The sequence below is a fragment of the Bidens hawaiensis genome, unplaced genomic scaffold, assembly GCF_021521415.1.
Source record: "Bidens hawaiensis isolate Kalapana, Puna unplaced genomic scaffold, B.hawaiensis_p1.1 tig00003217_1, whole genome shotgun sequence".
NCBI lineage: Eukaryota > Viridiplantae > Streptophyta > Magnoliopsida > Asterales > Asteraceae > Bidens > Bidens hawaiensis.
In genome coordinates, this window is record NW_027491174.1 from 816,192 (window position 1) to 824,418 (window position 8,227).

Consider the following 8,227-nt stretch of genomic DNA (forward strand, 5'->3'; position numbering starts at 1 on the left):
TAATTATGGTCCAAGTAGGCTTGATGATTTAATGATATATCTCAAGTATGATCGGGCAAGGTTCAACTCAAGCAAGGAACAGTGCTACCAAGCACACTTTGCTAATAAGCTATTCTCTAGCAAAGGGTTGAAGGGACCATGAAGAACAAGGTTGCTCATAAGGGTTTGTCGGGCAAAGTCTGACAAAGTCAAGAAGATTGAAGTCCACCCGGTGAGTATTTTACTTTGTAAAATACTCTTCAAGTAAAGTCTACCCGGAAACTGATTCCAAGCACACTTTTATATTACCAAGTCCTAAAGGATGGCAGAGCATACTCGGAAAGACAAGATTGATGCTAGCCTACCCGAAAGACTTGTTTTACACTTAGGATTATTTCTGAATATGTAACTTGAATATGTCTTATCTGTTAGGGTTTCTAGAAGGAATGACAGCTGTCATAGGGTGGCAGGCTTATAAATAGAATGTTTTAGTGCACGCCGCCTAAAGGTAGACAGACACATTAATTGAGAGAGAATATTGTGTGTGACAGCTGTCTTAATATAGTACGGATAAAACCTTCCTTCAAGAAACCCTAAATCGATTATCCACTTTGTATGATTTATAATATATAAATGGAAATCTTTTGAGTGAATCTTGTTTGTGTTGGTTACCTTTGAATACTGGTTATACAAACATATGTTTGTTATTGATTCCGCCTTTAACAAACGAGAATCTTTCTAAATATAGCAACCCGTCATTATCTCTCCTGTCGGCACATTTATTTGTGTGAGTTATGACTTGATTTGAGTAAGATCTAGCTGAAATCGGGGACCTGACAAGTGGTATCAGAGCCTGTTACTGCTATTTCGGAAAGAATCTTGTTGCTGATTGAAGATTTGAAGAAAGATGACCTAAGCAGACCACTGTTTCATTGTTTCGTGACGTCAGGAGCTCTGTTTTTCATTTTTCTTCCAGATCTACATTCTAACGGTGTTTTCTCTTCCTTATTTCAATCAAAGCTTTAATCTTTATATATAAATCTTGCTCTAATCGTATCAGACACATCAGATCTGGACAACCTGTTTTCAGAACTGATTATTTTAAAACTTTGCTTTCTACAAAGAAACTGATTTTAAGTCTTTGAAAATGTATGGATATGAGGAACAAGAGGTGTCTACTAACAAGATACCAATATTGTATGGACAGGAAAAGTTTACCAAGTGGAAAGTGCTTTTTGAAGCAGCCGTATGCTACAATGATGTTGATATGTGGAACTCCATCAAGAATGGTCCACAAGCTGCAGTTGAGGAAGGTGCAAACACAGCTGGATCTGCTGCTGTAAGAGAAAGAAAGAGAAAGGTGGATGACAGGTCCTTAGCTATGATTAAGCTAGGACTGTCTTGGGAGATTTTAACCAAGGTGGCACATCATACAACTGCCAAAAAAATGTATGATGCCATACTTGAGATGTATGAGGGGAATACTGAACTGAAGAATATAAAGAAACAAAGATTGAAGCAACAGTTGGAAAGGTTCAAGTATAAGGAAGGAGAAAAATTGAAATCAATACTAGAACGTTTTCTAGCTATTGTGAATGAGTTGAGGACAACTGATTATGTCATGACTGATTTTAACCTAAATACCAAGTTGCTCAATTCAATGCCCAAAGAATGGTACACTACCTGCAAATTCATCCTTCAAAAGCCCAATTTCAATTAGTTAAAGGTGGATGATGTAGTATGTTTCCTTCAAGCTGCAGAAATAGAAATGATTGAGAATGAAATGATCAAAGAAGAGAAGCCATGTTTTCAAGTAGCCAATGCTCTCATTGCACCTATGGGGAACTTGTCAACCAAACACCAACAACAGATTCCCATCATTGAAGAACCAATTGAGCATGGTGTTGACACACCTAAGGCTTTTGTTGGTGGTAGTTCAAGCAACTCACAAAATCAGCAAAGGTTAATGTCCAACTCCTAGAAGAACATGATTCAGCATCAGTGGCTAGTGGACATACACCTTTTGTTGGTGGCAATGGAAATCATGGATCAGACTATCATGTTTTACTCTCAATGTTCACTGAATCTTACAATGCTTTTGTTACAAAGAACGTGGTTCATACAAGCATTGTTCAAGATGATTTGGAGCAAATTGATGCAGATGATTTGGAGGACATGGATTTGAAATGGCAAGCAGCCATGTTGGCACTCAGAAGCAAGAGGCTGTATAACAGAACTGGTAGATCACTTCTATCAGGGCCAAATGAAAGGATTGGATTTGACAAGTCAAGGGCCATCTGTTACAACTGCCAACAGCCAGGTCATTCTTCTAGAGATTGCAACATGCCAAGGAACTATCAAGTGAATCAATTTAAAAACCAACCAAGAAGCCAGCACCATCTGTTTCAACAACAGACTCAGCCAAGGAACAATTTCAATAACCACAACTCCAACAACTATAACCCCAACTTCAACAACTTCCAACAGCCTCCAATGAACAATAATCAACAAGTTGTGCCACAGAATCAAGGATTTCAAAGGAACAACTATCAGAATAATCAAACTATTCCAAACAATCCAGTTCCATCCAACCAAAGTCAACCAAGAAATCAAGGGAATGTGGCTGTAACTTCACAGCATGAGGGTAACTTTGATTGGAGTAATCATGAAGAAGACATTGTAGATGACATCAAGAGGGCAAATGTGGCTTTCATGGCCTTGATTGAGAAAGAAGTTGGTTCATCACCTCAGTTACACTCTGCTCCTACTGTTGATTTAAATGAAATTATCAATGAATTGAAAACAAAAGTAGGCAAGCTGGAAAGTGAGTGTTTTAGGAAACAGAGTATCATCAATGGGTATGAAGCCAGTGAGATGATCAGTGAAGAAAAGATTAAAAGTCTGGAAGATAATTGCATGATCAGTTACATAACCCAAACCAGATATATCACTGAGATAGATGGACTAAAGAAGATGTTAGTTGAAGAAAAGGAGAAGAACACAAAACTGCAAGTTGAAGTTGAATTCCTGAATAACTTGATCTCTACAGGAAACATATGTTGTATACTAAATCAAGTAAAGGACAAAGACAAATACAAAGCAGTTCCACCTCAATTCAATTACAATTTTATGCCCAAAGTTGACAAAGAGAAAAGTGATGCATACATGCAGTAGTTCAGGGATGTCTTTCAAGATAAAGAAGAATTTGTTGATTTGTACAGAAATGTTGAAGTGAATGAAGAAGGTGAATTTGTTGTGAAAGAAGAAGTAAAAGAAGATAAGTCAATTGGAGTTCAAGTATCTGAGGAGACTTTGATTCTAATGATCTCAATCAAGATGATTTGAGTGATTTGAGTGATCAGATCACAGATGAACAGATCAAAGAAGCTGAAAGAGGAAGGAGATATAAGAAACCAGAATCCATTGACAAACTCCCCAAGTATCCACCTGTAACACCTAGAATGAAGAAGCAGAATGTGAAAATGAGAAGAGAGCATGTGTCTTATGACAATTATGAAAAGAGAAAGGTAAGCTACAATGCAGTCAAGCCACCAAGCAAGGTTGTGTTGAAAAGGATAAAACAAAATAAAAAGAAGAGAGTAACTGAAGAAGTTTATTTAGAAAATTTTATCCCTGTTTATCCAATCTTTTCCAGTCATGAAGTACTTGATGTTGGAGAAGTAGAAACCATGGAAGAATATGAGAAAAGACAGCCAAGACACAGAGAAAGCAGTGATGAGGAACCTATGAAAATGGAGAAAGTTGTCTTTGTTAAAAGCAAAGTTGAAAGACAAAACATCAAAAATGAAGAATTTGTGTCTTTCTCTATTGATTTTGATAGTCTGAAGACTCAGAAGACTCTTGGAGTCAAGACACCTAAACCAAGTGAAAGGTTCAAGAAACCAAAAGAACCTGAAATTTTCAAAGGAATGGTTTGGTGCAGAAAATGTGATGAGTATGGTCATCACACAGACTCCTGTAATGAAAGACTCAAATTCAAGCCTTTTCATGTCCCTGATGAAACAAAGTATGGACAAGACTTTGTTTTGTACAAGCAAAAGTATGATGAATACCTGGGAAAGGGAAAAGTTTATGAAAAGGGAGTACTGAAGAAAGAGACCCAAAAGGATCAAATGAAATCAAAGAAACCTGTGGATAAGCATGCTTAAAAGAGTAAATCTCCTGTGAAGAGTGAAAGGAAGAATAAACAGAACACTCAATCCTTAAGAATCATTCCTGATAAGGATACTCAATCTGTTAAATCTGATAAGTCTCAGGAATCATCAAGCAGTGAGAAGATGTAACGATTCCGGCAAAACCAGGTATACCCGAACCGGTATATACTATTTATGTGTTAATTAGTAATGAATATATGAATTATAATGCGTTTATACGAGTATGTATGATTCACAGTACGGACTATACTCGATTATGCAGTTAATCGTATTAGAAATACGACTAACCGATTTACGGTTATTGAAGCCCGAACGAATCTAGGATTACATTATAGACGGGATATATGATAGTTAGTAATGTTTACGAAGTATTAAAGCTTCGGGATAAGTGAATTAAAGCACAGAAAAAGAATTTTCGATTTAATGGTACGTCGGTAAGTTAAACGAAACCTTTAATACCAAACCGAGCAAGAGACGATCGATCAAGCCGAAAAAGATGCGCAAATATTAATAATATGATGTTTTAAGTTAATAAATGTCATGGTTTAAGTTTTTAAAGTTTTTAAACCAGTTTTATATAAATTTCATTTTTTAAGCCGAAAACGACCGTTTTAGACTCGTTTTAAGTTGAATTAAACATTTAACCGAAAAAAAAACTGAACCAGATTATCCAAAACATTATCCGGATTTCCAAAATCCAAATGGGTGGCTAGAAATGGAAAGGTGGGTCCCACCCCACCTCCCCTTGACTTTCGATCGGACAAGGGTATATCCCTTGTCACTTGTTATTTTTTTTAAAACAAACACCTCAACCTTCATCAATTCTCTCCACATTGTGACCTAAAAACCCGGATTTGTAGCAAGAAAAGTAAGGTAAAAATCGAGTTATTTATGTTTTCATCTTCTTTTCTTGAGTTTATTTGCAAGAAAATGAGGTTTCAATGATGAAAACCGATTCTTGCATGATCAAGTGATGTATAAGGGTTATACAAGGGATCTTGGTCCAAGAAAGGAGTTAAACGAACCAAAAACGAATTTTTACGGTTTAAACTTTAGTTTTGAAACAATAACCGAAACTATAGTGTAAGAGGCTTGATGGTGAGTGTAACTTCCTTGGTATTGTGGTATGTTGGTTGTAGGTTCTGTATTTAGGGGTAAATAAGGAGGAAAGACGAGTTTGTAGCTTGTAGTGGCGGAAAACAAAAGTTATATTCGGTTTATGTTCGGTTATGAGTGTTTTGGACAGATTGTGGTACATTTAGAGTTAGGCTACGAAATTTCACAGAGATGATCTACACATGGAAATATGAGATCTGTGAAAATTTGGTAATTTTTGGACAAAGGATGAATATTTGGTGAATTTAATGCTCGGTTTTGGCTAAAAATGGTGAAAAATACTTAAATATCATGATAAATTCTGGAAAATACCAGATAAGCTTTTTATAACATGTAAAAGTCACAAACAAAATTTTAGGTCAGTTGGAGAAGTCTAAGTAGGCTTTTCGGTTAAACGAGTTCTAGGGTTTTCTAGCTCGGTTTTAGTGAAAATGGCATGTAAAAATAAATTTTGGTTCTGGAAAAATTACAGGGGACTATGTGGATGGCAGGGGTTATCCAGAAAAAATTTGGGATTCTTCTAAGGTCGTTTGATATTTACGACATATTTAGTGTTTAAATGGTGTTTAAAAATAGATAAATAAATTTTAAATATAAAAATTAATTCTGGAAATATTTTTATTAAATTCTCCACTGTCAAAAAGTGATTTGTGCAAATTTCAAGATCTGAGATTAAACGGATAATTATTTGTGCAAAACAAACTTTTAAAGTCTAAAACGCGTAAACCGGTAAAGTTCGCCTAAACGAGCTGACTGGTGTATAAAAACCCTAAAAATGAACTTTCATATAACTGAGTTAAACAGGTAAAAATAAATCATCCGAAAATAATTCGGATGATTTGGGTAATTTTATCCGGTTTAACAGTTTCCGGTACACTAAAGACGGAAACGGGTCCCGCGGCCAATCGGGGCGTCTAAACCGAGCTCTAATTTCACAACTTTAATTAAATTATCAGTCAACAACTATTTTCGGGTCGTGTGTGACAAAACTCATTTTTGAAACGTAAAAACGGATAATCGTGCTAGGCACGCAAAACGGTTAAAGTTATATTAATAGTGATTGTATAGTAACGAACTTAGGGATCGTATTACAGATCCGGATTAGTAGCTGCGTACTGTGTTACCTACTTGCTTGCGAAAGGTGAGTTTCACGAGCCCCTTTTTCTGAATTGTTTTTAAATATTTTCTCGGGGCGGGAAGCATGTTATTATCAAAATGTTTAAGTACATACTGAACGCATGGATTTGCGTGTATTTATATATATTTTATTGTACGGGAATAGTACGGAAATGTACTAAGATGGTAATTGTCTGAGTTGCTAACATTGTAAGGCCCCGTAACACGAGTGATTAGCTAAAAGCCGGTAGAGAGTGAATAGTACTATTGGTCTGACAAACCCAACTGGTCCGGCATGGATTTGCTGATGTTTCCCAGCCAGTTGCACATGTCTATTTTGTTGTTATTTATTTTGCTATGTAATGTTAGGCATAGCGGTTTGGGGCAGGTTCGTGGGCGGAGTATGCCACGGGGTTTGTATGTGGATAGTCAGAGGTTTCACTTGTGGGCTCAGCATAATTACATCGCTATTATATGATTATTATAATGATTTGTCACTGCTTATTTAAATTAGTGAAACTCACCAACTATTCGTAGTTGACCCGTTTTCTTTACATGCTTTCTAGGTACCCCCAAACTGGAATAATTTCTACATGCTTGACGATGCGTGCTTTTTGTGGAATCTAAATGATCTTTTTGTATTAAATATGTTAATGTACTGTTGGTAAAACTTATGTGTTAACGCCTAGACGGTAACTAAACTCGGAACAATGTAATATGGTGTAAATTAATGTAGTGGTGTTTTTTTTATAAGCAATGCTGTTGATATCAGACGTGTCTGTTGCATCCCGTTTACGTTTCCGCTGCGGTTACGGGGTGTTACAGAACTTGGTATCAGAGCCATTGGTTATAAAGAATTAGGATGTCTTTAAAAGATACCTAAAATATAACCAGTAGCTCAAGTATTATAGGATCTGAATATCAACTAATAATTTATAGTGACGAGATCTGGATGAACTTGGATGGGCAAGTGAGTTATTATGGTCCGGAACATAATAACAGACTTGTCCGCACAAGTGAATTCAGGGGAAGTCACGGGGAACATTAATAGGTAAAACCGGCAACATATGTGTAAGTATATGATAAAATGTTTATGTGACAAAGTTGTATAAGTTTGTGTATATTAATTATGATTTACAGTATGGAAGGAACTATATGTTTGCTAACTTGTGTACAGGTAAGGATGTCGAGGTCACGAAGTCTGTCAGTGGAGGAGGACCCGGAGGAGGCCAGTTCCGGGAACTCTAGGAGCTTACGCCTAGCATCCAGCACTGAGCCTAGTGAGACTAGCCGTAGGAATACAAGCCTGTCCTCCCCTACTAGGGTTGCCAGATCCCCCACCCCACCCGCACCACAGGCCACCCCTACCCCTCCCAGACCCGGATCCCGCCTCGCGGCGCGGATCAGTGTCCCCTATGTCCCACCTACCTCTACCCCACCCAGACCTACTTTCCACAGGGGCGAGTCCTCCCGCCCCCAGCCCGAGCCTGTGCCTCCACCCGTGTGGGTTACCCCTAGGCTGGAGAGGGATGAGCGTCCCTCCTCCGAGGCTGCATGGCTCCGAGTGCTCACCGAGCAGGTGGTTGAGCACACCATCGCCTTGACGGTAGGGATCCAGAGGAGGAGACACTTGGCGGACTGCGTACTGGACAGCCAGTACGCGATTGGCCAGCTGAGGAGGGAGGGCGAATACTCCCAGTGGATGATTGACCGGATGGAGACACGGATCCGGGGTTTGCTGGCGGTGTTGGTGGTGATGGTAGCAGTGTTGGTGTGGTTGGTATACCACCATGCTTAGTTATGTTAGGGTGGTAGTAGTCAGGGTCCGCTTTTTGATACTC